This window comes from Protopterus annectens, chromosome 3.part0 (assembly GCF_019279795.1).
Source record: "Protopterus annectens isolate FY-2018-M chromosome 3.part0, PAN1.0, whole genome shotgun sequence".
In the NCBI taxonomy this organism is placed as follows: domain Eukaryota; kingdom Metazoa; phylum Chordata; order Ceratodontiformes; family Protopteridae; genus Protopterus; species Protopterus annectens.
In genome coordinates, this window is record NC_056731.1 from 71,859,058 (window position 1) to 71,874,249 (window position 15,192).

The following is a 15,192-nucleotide window of genomic DNA, read 5'->3' on the forward strand; positions in this document are numbered from 1 at the left end:
CAAAGGTCTTGCACTAGTTTTAAGAGCTCTACGCTCAAGTAAATTTTTTAAGTTAGGCCTCCTTCTGTATACTATTTTGGGTAAATTGCCAAATCTATCTAGTAATGAGTTGTCTCTACTAATAAGGGACCAATTCTTAAAAAGAATGGACCTTAGTTGTACACTGTCATTACTATATGTCGTAATAAAACTGGCTTTGAAATTTTTTTTTTGGTCACTCTTACCTATTAACTGGCATGTACTATTGTTAATTGAAACAGTGTTTCCAACGCTAATGGCTTCATCATGTTCTTGTGGTGGAAACAGAACCTCTTCTCTTTTGTAAAGGAAAGGTGTAAAATAGCCATTGTGACGTTTATTTTGTACTTCTTCAATTAAAGAATAAATCAGTGTGGTTGGATAGCCACGTTTTTGGAACATGTCACATAAAAGGTGACATTCATCCAAGAAGTCGCCATCAAGAGAAGTCATCCTAGCAGCCCTAATAAGTTGACTCTTTACAATAGATCTTTCCTGAGTGAATGGATGGGCACTAGTATAGTGCAAGAAAGAGTTACAATATGTAGCTTTCCTGAAAATTTTAGAAATGAGTCTCTTGTTTGCCAAATCTTTAACTAACCTAATGTCTGAGTATTCTATAGTGGTAGTACTAAAGTTGAATGTAAACTTAAAGAACCTTGCTGTAGTGTTCAAATAGTCAACAAACTGGTGAACTTGTACCTCGTCTCCCCGGAAGAAAATAAAAATGTCATCCAGAAACTGGGTGTAGTAAACTAAGTTACTATTTATTCCAGGTGGATCAAATATATATAATTTCTGACCAGTAGGCCATAAACAGGTTAACCAAACTGGCTCCACAAGGTGAGCCCATGTCTACACCTTGTTTTTGCAAATAATATTCACCATTGAACATAAAAAAGTTGTTTGTAAGAATAATGTCAATCAATTCTTCAACCAACCCTATCTCTACAGAAGGGGCTTTTTTATCCTTAAGAATAAGACTAATCCACTCCACAGCCTCCAAGTGGGGTATAGAAGTGTACAAGTCAACTACATCAATGGTCAAGAAGTTATTACCCTGGTTAAATTCCAAGTCATTCAACTTTTGTAAAAAAGACCAGGAATCTTTATACACTTGGATCTCCGATTTTAAGTACTTTTGCAAAATTACATCTACCACTTTTGCACAAGGGTAAGTTAAAGAGCCCCTTCCATCAATAAGGGGCCTCATTGGTGGATTTAACTTATCCTTGTGCACTTTAGGTATACCGAGCATTTAGGGAATGACATGCTGATATAATTGTAGGTGTCAAAGTCTATTTTTGCTTTGATAAATAGATCATTAAAGTACCCCCTAATACGAGAGTGTGCTATGTTCATCTCATTTAGTGATGACTTAACATAAGCATCACTATCCAACACCAGCTTCATTTTACTATTATAATTGGTGATGTCAAAAATTGCAAGTCCACCACCTTTATCTGGTTTAACTGCCCTTACTTGTAAGGAAGACAAAAGTTTTAGTGCTTCTACCTGTTCGTGACTTGTATTACTTTTCTTGTGCAAACCTACGTGTTTGTACCATGTATCTAAAGTCGAGTTCACAAACATTCTCGAACACACTAAGTAGTGGATGGAGTGGAGGATTATAACTACTCGCTATTTTGAATGGTCTAGTTGACTCAAGGGAGCTCCCCAAAAGAAGAGACAAGTTAAGTTTTCTTACAAAACACTTTGTCAATGATTGTTTTAGCAATATTCATATTCCTACTGGGAACAAAAGTGTTGCCCTTAGCTAACAAATCAATCAAACCTGGATCAATGGTGATAGAGGAATAATTGTAAATATCAAAGTTGCCAGCAGTGTTTTTTAAAGTGTCAAGTCTAATAGTTTTTGTTGACCTTTCCTGTCCTACCTCTTGTGCCGGTTGTTTCGTATTTTGTTCCTTTGCTTTTGGAAAGTTTGTCTCCTTGTAGTCATCTTGGGGTTCTTGTCCCTCTGAAAGTTTTGTCCCTGTTGATTATTGTAGTTGAATTGACTACTGCTCTGGTCATTAGTCGTCACGTTATGTGAACAAATCCATTCACTGTGCCTTACTGGGTTGGAGTCATTTGTGTTAACACTACTTTCTTCACCAGAAGGAACCACATTATTCACATTAGTAGTAGTGTTGGATGAGACATTAGCTTGCCAGACTTGAGACAGTTGCAGTCTTGGGTAAGCAAAACCATTAGTGTACGCGAAACGGTCACGATTAATTTTTTTAATTTTATTTATCTTAAGTCTGTCAAGTAGCTGGTCAATGCTAGAAAAGACTCTGCAATAGTTGTACTTGTAACGTTCAAAGTCTATATCAAGTCCAAGTCAGAGGCATCTGGATCAGGGCAGGGTTTTTTTTTTTCCAGGGTTGAGAAGGGAGGAGATTCCATGCCAGAATTTTTTGGAGTTGGTGTTATGGTTGGTTTGGAGTGTAGAGAAGTAGGCTTTGCGGATTCATTAAGGGTGGTGATAGTTTTATTTTTGGAGTAGTGTTTCCAGGCTTTATCCCAGAATCGCATAACTAGTAAGGTATTTTTGGTTAGCCAAGGTACAGGATTGCTTCTTATACATTTTGTTTTCAGAGGGGCAAAGGAGTAAAGCAAGTTGAGGAAAGGTGAGTTAAAGTAGGTAACAGCATTTTCTAAGGGAAGGGTTTTTAGTGGGTTCCAGTTCATTTTTTTAATGCATTTGAGAATGTGCTAGGATTAAAGTTTTTTAGACAGTGAGCGAAGGTGTAGGTATGAGTTAGTTGTATGGTGGAGGGAAGACGGTTGGCAAAAGCGGGGAAGTGGTCGTCTAATGGGTCATGCAGAGTGCCACTATCAGAGATGTAATGTGGATGAGAAACTAGAATCCAGTCCAGGGTGCTTCCAGTAGCTGTTGAGTTAATAAGCTGAGTGAAGTTGTGCAACTTTACATTAAGTGAGTTTGTAGGAGATTGAATTGTTGACCAGTTAATATTAATATCACCCGGGATTATAGTTTCATTAGTGATGTTGTTAGAGAACCAGGAAAGAATATCTTCAAGGGTTGAGATATTGTCTCCAGGAGGGATATAAAGGGAGACTATGCATATAAGTTCATGTTTGTTTATATGAAGTAGTATAAAATTAAACCAGCAATAACAACTCAACATTATAGGTGTCTACTTACCACCAGGCGACAATATTGCCACCCTAGAGTCCATTTTACATTGGACGTCCACTGCCCTCCCTCAGGAGACACTTATCCTGGGGGACTTCAACACTGATTGGGCCTCTATCATGGCAACCCCCCCCCCAAGTACCATTTAAACCTAGTTAACTTCACAGAGCTTATCCAACCCCCCACTCGTATAGACAAATTCACCAAAAAGGAATCCATATTAGACTGGATCCTAGCCAACAAGCTTTCATCTGCCAGTATATCTGGTAAGTTACCTGACTCCCTCAGTGATCACCTACCCACATTCATACTAAGACAGCACACAAAACCCATAAAACCCCCCATCCTACTTTCTATCCATAGTTCCAACAATTTCCTACCAGACCAATTCAACAACACCTTAAAAAAATAAATTGTTCACCTCTAAAACTCTACCAATAGATGAAGCCATGGAGTACTTTAATACTACCTTCTTAGGTATCCTTAATCTTATGGCCCCACAATGTATAATTCGTACTAAAACTAACCCGGCCACCTGGATCTCAAAGGACACAAGATCCCTACTCAAACAACGAGACATAGCTTGGACAACCTGGTGTACGAACAAAACAAGTACAAATTGACAATACTTCCTAGAGCTCAGAAACAAAGCAAAAAAAAAAAAAAAAAAAAACTACATTATTTATTTATTTATTCCAGTTTGATGACTGGGGAGGTCCACTGGGCTTGAGGGGCCCATTTTCATTCGAGGCCTGGGGAGAAAAGCTCCACAACACAAAGTTTACTTACATGAATAGTTTCAAAGACAGTTTGCATTACAAACAACAGGTTGCATTCAAAAAAGAAAAAAAAAAAAACAATTACAGTTTTGTTCAGGAGAAAAAGACAGACACATAGCATAATAGCTAGATTTTACTATTTAGTTACATATACGAATCTGCAATTGAGAGTGAGGTTAGGAAGGTAAAAAGGTTAGCCTGGAGTGAAGGGGAAGGCGAGCTTGAGAGGTATGGGCTGAAGAGTGCAGTTGCATTTCCAGTTTAGATAGAGGTAGGAATGAAGTTGAGTTTTAAAGTTATTAAGGTTGTCATAGGTCCTCAGTGGGGAGAATGACCAAAAAGTTATTATATCCAGGTACAAAAAACTGACTACAACAATCCACAAAAAATCTGGTCCACAATCTACTACATTTTCCAACCAGGCAAAATCACCTCCCCAAACCCTAACACTGAGGGTGATAACAATAATATTGCCACCCAGTTTAATGACTATTTCACCTCCTCCATCCAAATGTCATTCAACAATTTCCCCGCTACTACTACAAATACCCCCGAAAAACAAAATTGTCACCATAAGACCAACTGGGTCTGAAGAAGTGCACTAAGGTATAGTGCATGAAAGCGCTAACAATAAACTTGTTTGTGGATTTGACTGCGTTTGGCCACCACTTCATTTTGTTACTTCAATTTTGGTTCTTTGTTTGTTTTTATGACCATAAGACCAACTCCCAGTTCTCTCTTAAACCAGTTCCAACTGACCTAATTCGTAAACACCTTGCCAAATTGAAACCCACCACTCTCACTGCTGATAAACTCCCTGCTGATTACCTCAAGATCGCCACCTCTGCTATCGCCTAACCTATTACCATACTCATCAATAGATCCATGACTGAACACAATGCCCCCCTCTATCTGGAAAATGTCTTACATCGTCCCCATACACAAAAGTGGATCCTCGATAGAACTTAGTAATTATCTGTACAGAAATGTTATATGATTGGACCATCTTGTACTTATCATTGGTGAACTGTTCTAGGTTTCTGTGTTTGGCAATAGTATGTATAAAAACCAATGTTTGGCGATAGTATGTGTAAAACCAAAGACTATGTGATGTTCTTCATGTGATTTGTAATATGTTATACGTCTTGATGTCACAACAATTATGAATGTGTTATTTAATTGTGCATGTTGAACAGTGAGGGATTACTTAGATGTCACAGGTGGCTATCTTAGCTCAGTCTGTTCTACTGTTTAGATATATTTGATGCTTTAAAGTGGGATATTATTGGGTAGAAGTGTGTCCCTGTGTTATAATATTAGTAGTTCCTTTTGGCCTCTTAGTTACACTTCACTATATGTGTTTTATAACTGGGACGATTTTTGTATGGAAACATATTCAAAACAGGCCTACTTATTTTCCATGTAATTTGATTTGCATAGTAGGGGGAGCCTTTGCATGACTCTAGTTGGGGCAAACAGCCCTGATTATACTAGTGGGTACCCTTGCTGTTTTTTTTATATCTACTGATATATGGCTACTTGTTAGTAGTTATATTTGTATCAGGGGTCTATTGTTTCAATATAGATAGGGGCCTGTTAATGGTCTCATGCATTACTAATTAAAATATTTTGGATTTGTTGTGTATGCATATAAATATATTCTATATACTTTCCTTGGTCTTTCTCATAGGGATATATATAGGGGTAGTTGGATATTTCCCTCTTTTGGTTATGATTGTTTGATCCCTGTTGAACTTTCACACTTAATTAGGAACATTTGTATGGTGAGGGTTGTTTTTGGTTATATCTCTCACATACTGATTATTTGTTCATAGATAATATAGCACCCTTGGGGTATATTTTGGGGCAGATTATCAGTCCTCTGGTGTAGCATTGTTTGATCGGTGTTCAGTATCTTTGTACCATCTAAGTAATTAGGTTGCAAACCAACAGATTGTGAGCTTATTGTCATGGATCTTGAGGTGATTTTGAAAGGTCTTTGTGCCGACAAAAATGATATACGGGTTTTCGGCATTTCTAATGAAAATGACAAGAATATTGATGAACAGAATATTGATCCAGTTGACGGCGGCAATCTGGCTTTCAGCAAACTAAGAAAGAGTATGAAAACATTACAGACAAATATCTGGCACCTTAAGCTTTTTAAAGCTTACCAAAGCAAAGATATTACACCTAGAGGCCTTAGGGTTAAAATACAACCCCTTATGGGTAAGATGGATGATCTGTTGTTGCAGGAGTGGAGTCTTGCTCAACAGAATGCATCCATGTCATTTGTTCGTATTTTGAGTTCATATTATGAATGCACAATAGATGGGAATATCGAAGATGTTAAGAACTTGTGTGAGGAACTGAAAATGTATGAGGGCCAACCTCAATATTCTATCTGCCTCAATAAACTCACACGGGAGCTATTTAGTTTTGAGAAGCAAATTAAAGAAAAGAAAATACGGAAGTTCAACAGGGGTCTGACGAATTATCAAAGGGGTGAACCTTTTGATGCTCAGAAAATTGTTAGGTTTTCTGAGACCAACAAGCCTATGGGGGGGGGGGGACCAACAGAAAGAGACCTAGGTCTATTCTTAGGAAAACAGGGAATACATATAGCAGTACTCCTGCTGATAAGTCCTCAGCTACGGACATGGAGTGTGCTAACATACGGGACTCACCTGACCCAAAGAAACAGCGTAGTTTAGACCACCCTTTAGACATGGTAGGAGGAGGGGTGGGAGAAAACACAAAAATAGACACAGTGGAGGGTCTGCTTCAAACAATAATGTCCCAGTAGGGGATGCTGACTATAATATTTTAAACATCTCCAGTGTTGAAATTACCACTGAACAAAAACAACTTCTCAATAAAGGAATAAATTATGTTGTGGGCTTTTTTGTGGATGAACCCAGTATGGTTACAGATGTACATGATTTTTGTCGTAGACTAAATTTAAGACTGTTTTTTTTGGTTCTAGAGATGTCTCTCAAAGATCGACTGACTTTAAATTTTTAAAGTCAGATTTTATGCCTCCTATGAATAAGCACATGTCTATATTCCAACAGGCTGTGCTCAGAGATATTCATTTTGGATTGGGTCAATATACTCCACTTGGTCATAATCTTACAGTTGGGCAACGACATGCCTTACAGGAACTTAAGGATAACAAAAATATTGTAATATTACCAGCTGATAAGGGAGGGGCGGTAATCATTATGAATACGGATTACTATTTGGGGGAGGGAAATGGGCAGTTGTCCAACCCTTGACATTATACATGTATGCCTATTGACCCCGCACCCAATTTCAAAAGGGAAATTGATTCTTTCCTGAATAAGGCTGTCAAAAAAGGGATTATTTCAGATTCTGTGAAACTACATTTGACTGTTTCAGATCCACAGAAACAGATACTATACTTATTACCAAAAATACATAAATCCTTGACAAACCCCCCTGGTAGACCAATAGTTTCTGGTAATGGTTCACTTACAGAACCTCTTTCTGTATTTTTGACCCAATATCTGAAGCCCCTGTTAAACTTGATTCATGCTAGAATACAGGATATGACACAATTTCTTAAAATATTATCATATACCCAATTGGAATCTGATTGGCTTCTATGTACCCTTGACGTAAAAGCATTATACACTAACATTCCCCACTGCGCTGGGCTCCAGGCCTTACATTACTGGGTGGATTGAGCTAATTTGTATCCAGCCGGTATTAATACATTATTAATATGTATGGCGGAGCATGTACTTAATAAGAATGTGTTCTATTTCCAGGGGGCATGTTTTTGGCAAACTCAGGGTACTGCAGTGGGGGCATCTTTTGCAACCATCTATGCAGACCTGTTCATGGCATATCTTGAGGAACAGACTCATAATATTTATATGAATGAACTTGATATTTGGAGGAGGTACTTGTATGATTGCTGGTTGGTGTAGCGTGCTGATAGGCAATATTTATTGGAATTCGTTCAGTATTTGAACGACAATAAATGGGGAATTGAGTTTACATTAAATTCAGATTACCATCAAATCAACTTTCTGAATGTGATAGTTATTAGAAATCCTGATAACACACTCAGAAATCAAGTGTTTTGTAAGTATCCCCAGTATAATAGCTTGCTTTTTGCCACCAGCATGCATCCAAGCCACACCATCCACAACATTCCCAAGTCCCAGTTCTTATGTATAAAAAGAATCTGTTCTACACCACAGGATTATATTACATCTCAACAAGATCTTCTCAATAGATTTAGAGTTAGGGGTTATAAACAACAGGATATTATATCTGCCAGTAACTGGGCCTCAGATTTGGACAGGATGCAATTATTGAAATACAAAGATAAAACACAGAGGGAGGAATCTGATAACATTAGATTTGTAACCACATATGGGCGCAATATTAATCTGATTTGGAAAGTTATTTCTAAACATTGGAACATATTAATGGCCAATGATGAATTGCATCATGCTCTTGGTCCTAATTGTCAGTTTTCATACAAGAGAGGAAAAACACTGGGATCGCATTTTTCCCACTTTAAACGTACTAGTACAGGAGGTGCAGTATATCATCAAATAACTATTACAGGGGATAGATTGCTGGGCACTTTTCCCTGTGGCCACTGCTCCTCATGTCAATATATATTTAAGTCTAAACAATTTACTAGTAAGAATACCAGTCAGGTTTTTGATACCAGATTCTTTGGTAACTGTGGAATGGACTGGGTAATATATTTAGCGACATGTACCTGTTCGGCCTTCTATAGAGGCCAGACATCATGCCCTTTGCGTTTTCATATGTCAGAGCATCAGAGTGATATACGTAATAAACGATTGACAAATGCATTATATGGACATTGCACTATTCATGGTACTGCACAGTTTTACTTTATGATTATAGCTAGGATTCATGGTAACAGAAGCAACAGGCAGGGTTGGCACTCGATTCTCAATAAAAAGAGAAATATTGGATTATAAAATTGGGGGGTCTTTTTTCACCAGGGCTCAATGATCACTTATAAAGTTTGTAATTTTCAGTCTATAAGATGATGACATTTATTATTATCTGTTTACTTTTTTAGGTAAATATGTTAATAATTGCTATAGGAAATGACTTAATTTGTAAGGCTGACTTTTCATTGGTTGGACTGCTCTATATATATGGTATGACAGTATGGGTTGTGGTATATATCCCATTGATGAAGGCAGGTTTGCCGAAACCGGTTTGGGACTAATAAATTAATAGTTAACATTTATTTTTGTTCTGTTGTGCTTATTACACCTTGGTGCTGGCCACTTGTTTACTGATTAGTAATTATTGCCCCATAGCTATACTATCTCCCCTATCAAAAAGCTTAGAAAAATGTGTACACACCCAACTACTGAATCATCTTCTTCAATATAACCTATTATCTAATTCCCAACGTGGATTTCGGCCAAACCATAGTACCACCTCTGCCCTTATATCCTTTACTGACCACGTCAATCAACTAAGAAATCTCAGTAACTTAGTATCTGTTGTTTACCTAGACCTGTCAAAAGCATTTGACATGGTATCCCACTGCAAATTACTATTGACTCTCTGAGCTCAATCTGGATAACTCCTCTCTACTGTGGTTTAAAAATGATCTGTCCCTCCGGCAACAGGCTGTTTAGTGGCATAACTCTCTCTCTCCCCTCTCCTCCCAGTGGGACAAGGTATTCCGCAAGGATCTATTCTTGGTCCCTTACTATTTTCCATCTTTACCAATAACCTCCCCTCAGCTACCCAACGAACTAATATAGTACAATATGCAGATGATACCACCCTTATTTGCTCAGCCCCCTCTCTACAATTACTCCAAGAAAGAACCCAGGAAGCCTTCACTACTATAGAAAATGGCTAAATTCCTCCCAACTCATACTAAACCCATCTAAGACCCAACTCATGATCTTCCACCCATCCAAAACTTTCACCCCTACCTCACCATTCTCAATAACATCCTCCAACAATACGCTTATCACACCAGTAACTCAAGCCAAGCTACTAGGTGTAACTAGGGACCAAAACCTAAAATTCGACAAATATATAGCACTAACAATTGCCAAAGTTCATAAAAACACTAAGTTCACTCTACTGTTGCAAGAGCTTCCTCACACAGGAATCCTGAATCACTATCTCTCGTACCCGTCTACTCTCCACCTTACTATAAGCTTCCCCAATTTTAACTAAGCTAAACAAATCTGACCTTCTGAAACTATCTACCTGCTATAATAAAATCTCAAAATTTGCAACCAGTGCTAAGTTTTGTTCTCACCATTGCCTCTCCCTAAGACAATTAGGATGGTTAGAACTCTCTAACCTACTAAAATACAATCAACTTCTCCTGACCCATCAACTGCTATTACCAACCAAATAAAATACCTGCCCTCTCTGGTCTGCTCACCTTCCATAATACTGCGTGTCAACTAAGATTTTCCAATACCGCCCTACTGACTGTTACCAATTGCTTACATAGCTCAGGCCAATCTCTTTATTCCTATTCAGTTGCTAAGGCCTGGAACTTTCTACTCCCTGATATTAGATGTATAAATAGTAAACATACTTTCAAATCCCTACTAAGAGATCTCCTATTCAAAACTTGGATATGTTCCTGTACAGCACCAGACTAATTTCACCTGTTCCTGACTTTCAACATCCCTAGATCACAGGTGTACTGTGTAGTTTCACTTAATGCATAGTACTGTGAACCAAGTATTTAGGCCACCTTTATAGTTATGATTTCTAGTTTATGACCCCGTTTTGTCTATGGAAACTTCTTTTTGAATTTATGTTCAAGCAAATGTATATCTGTTGTATAATATCTTTTTGTTTCTCAATATTCTAACCACTGTATGCTCCATCATTTGTAAAACTCTGATTATACTCCTTTTATATGTTGTATGCTCTTTGTACAAAATAGTTATGTTTATATAATTTTTTATTATTTTTATTATTTTTTTCTAATTTTTTACTATGTATCTGGAGCTTTTCTCCCTGGGCCTCTGCTGAAAACAGTCACCTTGTGTCCAGTCGGACTAACCCGGCAAACAAATGGAAAAATAAATAAATAAATAAATAAATAAATAAATAAATAAATAAATCGTACATCATGGAGGTCAGATGTATAGTACTTGTACACCATGGTGCTGCTGTGTATATTATTTGTACATCATAGTGCTGGGGTGTATATTATTTGTACATCATGGAGGTGGGGTGTATTTTACTTGCAGATCATAGTGGTGGGGTGTATATTACTTGTACATCATGGAGGTGGGGTGTACAGTACTTGTACACCATGGAGCTGTGGTGTATATTACTTGTACATCATAGAACTACGGTGTACGTACATTACTTGTACATTATGGAGGTGGGGTGCATTTTATTTGTACATCATAGTGGTGTGGTGTTATATTACTTGTAGACTATGCAGGTGAGGTGTATATTACTTGTACATTATGGATGTGGGGTGTATAGTACTTGTATACCATACCCCATGGAGCCAGAGTACATAGTAATGATATACTAAAGAGCTGGGGCTTATGGAACTTGTATGTTGTGCAGTCAGGATATATAGTATTTATACTCCATGTAGTAGGGGTATATAACAGTTGCACACTAGAAAATGATACTACTTGTATGCCATGTATGCAGGGTACATAGTGCTTGTACACCATGGAAGTTGGGTATTTAGTAGTTGTACTCCATAGATCCAGGGTGCATAGAACTTATATGGCATAGAAGCCCAGAGTATACTGGTTATAACAGGGAGTAAAGGTGTATAGTACTTGTAAACCATGGATATGGGGTATATAGTACTTCTAATTCATAGATCTGGGACGGATAGTACTTTTAATCCATGGAGATGAGATGTGTAAACTTTTAATTCATGGTGTTGGGGTATGTAGCACTTCTAATCCATGGAGATGTGGCGTATCGTACTTCTAATCCACAAATTTGGGGTGTATAGTACTTCTAATCCATGGACCTGGGGTATATAGTACTTCTAATCCATGGATCTGGGATAGATAGTACTTTTAATCCATGGAGTTGAGGTGTATAAACTTTAAATCCATGATGGTGGGGTTTGTAGTACTTCTAATCCATGGAGATGAGGTGTATAGTACTTCTAATCCATGAATTTGGGGTGTATAGTACTTCTAATCCATGGACCTGGGGTATATAGTACTTCTAATCCATGGATCTGGGATAGATAGTACTTTTAATCCATGGAGTTGAGGTGTATAAACTTTAAATTCATGATGGTGGGGTTTGTAGTACTTCTAATCCATGGAGATGAGGTGTATAGTACTTCTAATCCATGAATTTGGGGTGTATAATACTTCTAATCCATGGACCTGGGGTATATAGGACTACTAATCCATGGATCTGGGGTGTATAGTACTTCTAATCCATGGAGTTGTGGTGTGCTCTACTTGTAATAGATGGAGTTGGGGTATATAATACTTACACGCCATGGATGAGGATGTATAGCTGTTACTTCTCATTCTTCCCCCTCAGCTTAAACAAAGCAATAGTATAAGAATTAGGAGAAAGTATGATGAGAACAACAAATGGCTGTTCTTTTGCTTTACCAAAAACACAGCAAAGGGTAAAGGGAATCTACATGTAACACAGCTCTGCACAGTAATGTATTTGGTGAACAAACCCTTCACTTTCTGGAACAGATTTGCTAATAGGGTCAGATGTTACAGAAAATGTAAACATAAAATATAATTCAGTGTGTCTGAACAGTTGAGCCTTATCTTAAATCAAAGGGCACAGGTGCACAACAAAATATTTCCTACAGAATTTTTACTGTATTAAAACTACATTTAGTATTTTAATAAGGGAAAAATCTGATTCCAGTTAAAAGAAAAAAATTACAAAGTTTATCAGGAAGCACAAATCACATGCCTTAGTCTTAAAAGACTGCAACAGAGGAGAAGATATTTGAGAAGAACTCACATTTAGGGATAAGGACAAAAACATTTCAGGGGCAAAGGAACCAAATCAGGGATAGTTTTGAAATGTAGCACCACTGTTTTTAGAAAGCTGACAAAATAAGGGCACATTCATTTACTTGCATTGTCTGAAATAAAAGCAGTCCGCAATTGTAATGAGTGCCATCGTTTGTTGATTACAATCTACCAGCCTCTTCTCAAGGCATCATTGATTTTTATGAGATCAGAGCAAAATTATGAGTCAATACCATGGAAATCCACGAAAATCAGGGACAGTTACTGCCACCCCTTTAACATCCCACTTTCTGTTGTTCATCTTCTGGGTAAATAAGATTACAGCTCAAAATGGTGCATTGTTTTGTTTCTTTTTGTTTTTGTACTTGACAGCAACGAATGGTTAATGATACTGGCCAGTTAATTGTCTAATTTCTTTATTAACCCTGGCAGTGCTGAAATAGTAAAGGATGTGTGGTATGCGTATCTGTGGCTTGGAACTGGCAATCAAGGCAAGCCTGTCAATCACCAAAAAACAACTAACTTGAGCAAAATTTTAGTGCATTTTTTTTTGAGATATCACTTGGCTGCTTAATTTCCTAGCTTCTCCAACATATAAGCGCGTACCCACTGCCTACCTATTTGACCATTCCTTTCCATACTATATATATAATATCCCCCATCTCCTGTTATTGGCTTATCTTTTGCAGTCCTAAATATTCTAGAGTTTCTATGCTCTTCACTGCTAAAATTTCCCTCCATACTTTATTTTGGCTGGACCACATTTATTTCACCTATAATATCTGTATTATGCCTTGTACACATCTGATCATACTTCTTTTTAAACTTTCTTGTAAATACTACTAAAACACAGGAAAACCCTCAGGACCAGTGAAAGAACCAAACAAACTCAGACAAAAAGAAACCATGCGATTAGCTTCTATAAAATCATACAAAAAAATCATGATTTTTATAAAAGCTGGTGACGTGAATTTTTAATGATGTAAAATCAGGTGATTTGCATAAAAGGGAATTCTGAAGAAGTTCCGTGGATGTTACATTATGAAAGATATATCATAGGATTATAAGAGGTTACTAGGCTAATGACCCTGGGGCCCTAACAAGCCTAGCCAAGAGTTTATCCCCAAAAAGAAACCTCAGTTAGCACCTGTTGCCCCTGTTAATGAGGGAAACAGGTGGAACCCCTGAGACAAATTTGTGGTTTCCCATCCACTCATCAAAGTTGCATTTGAAGAGAGTCAGAGAGGTACCCTGATGTCTATGGGAAGTCTATTCCAGTGACTGGGCAGCCTCTGGGAGACAAACCTCTCTCTCCAGCTGGATTTGTCAATGTTGCATATTAGATTCAGGCCTTTTGAGTGGGTAATGCTCGAGGTGTTAGACTTACAGATAGAATCTTTAGTAGGGCCTTGTAGGTGAAACACAGATCATCTCTGAGCAATCTGTATGATACCGAGAAGAATTATAGTGATTTGAGCCTGTCTGCATAGGACAGGTGTTGGAGGCTATAGATTCTCTTTGTGAGGCATTTCTGTGGCCTTTCCAGTTGGTACAGATGTTTGGAGAGGTAAATATCCAATGGGGCATTATACTCAATTATTGGTCTGATGAGGGAGGAGTACAGAGAGGTAGTAACCTCTTTTTTTCTGGATGCAGTCCCTTTACTTATGAGATGAACCAAGTAAAGGCTGTTCTGACCACTACTGCTACAGGATGGTCGAATGTGAGATTGCTGTCAACCTGAGTACCCAGGTCACTCATCAGAGGTTGTCTGTTTTGGAGGTTGCCATTGATGTGGTAATCAATAGGGGCAGGGTTTTTGTCTAATGGTATGATGATACATTTTTTGCATTTAGCTTGGGACCATGACTTTGACACCAGCCATTGGTTGCTGTGAGACCCTCTTGCAGTATGTTAACATCATTTGGGGAGCCAGTGACAGCACCCAACTTACAGTGTGAATTTCTTTTGGCAACAGTAATTTCTTCTTTTTTTCTCATAAATATGTGCATACTTTTTACATTTATGTTATGGGTCTACACTATATAATTTAGTTATACCCTTAACCTTACTTTACTATTATTACCATGTATGTAAACTGGTCTGAGCCTGCAAGTGGTCAGATGTGATCGGTGCCCCTTTCCCATGCAAAATAAATAAATAAATCACCTCAAACCCGCATAAATAACTACAAATCATTTTTAAGAGTGCAAGT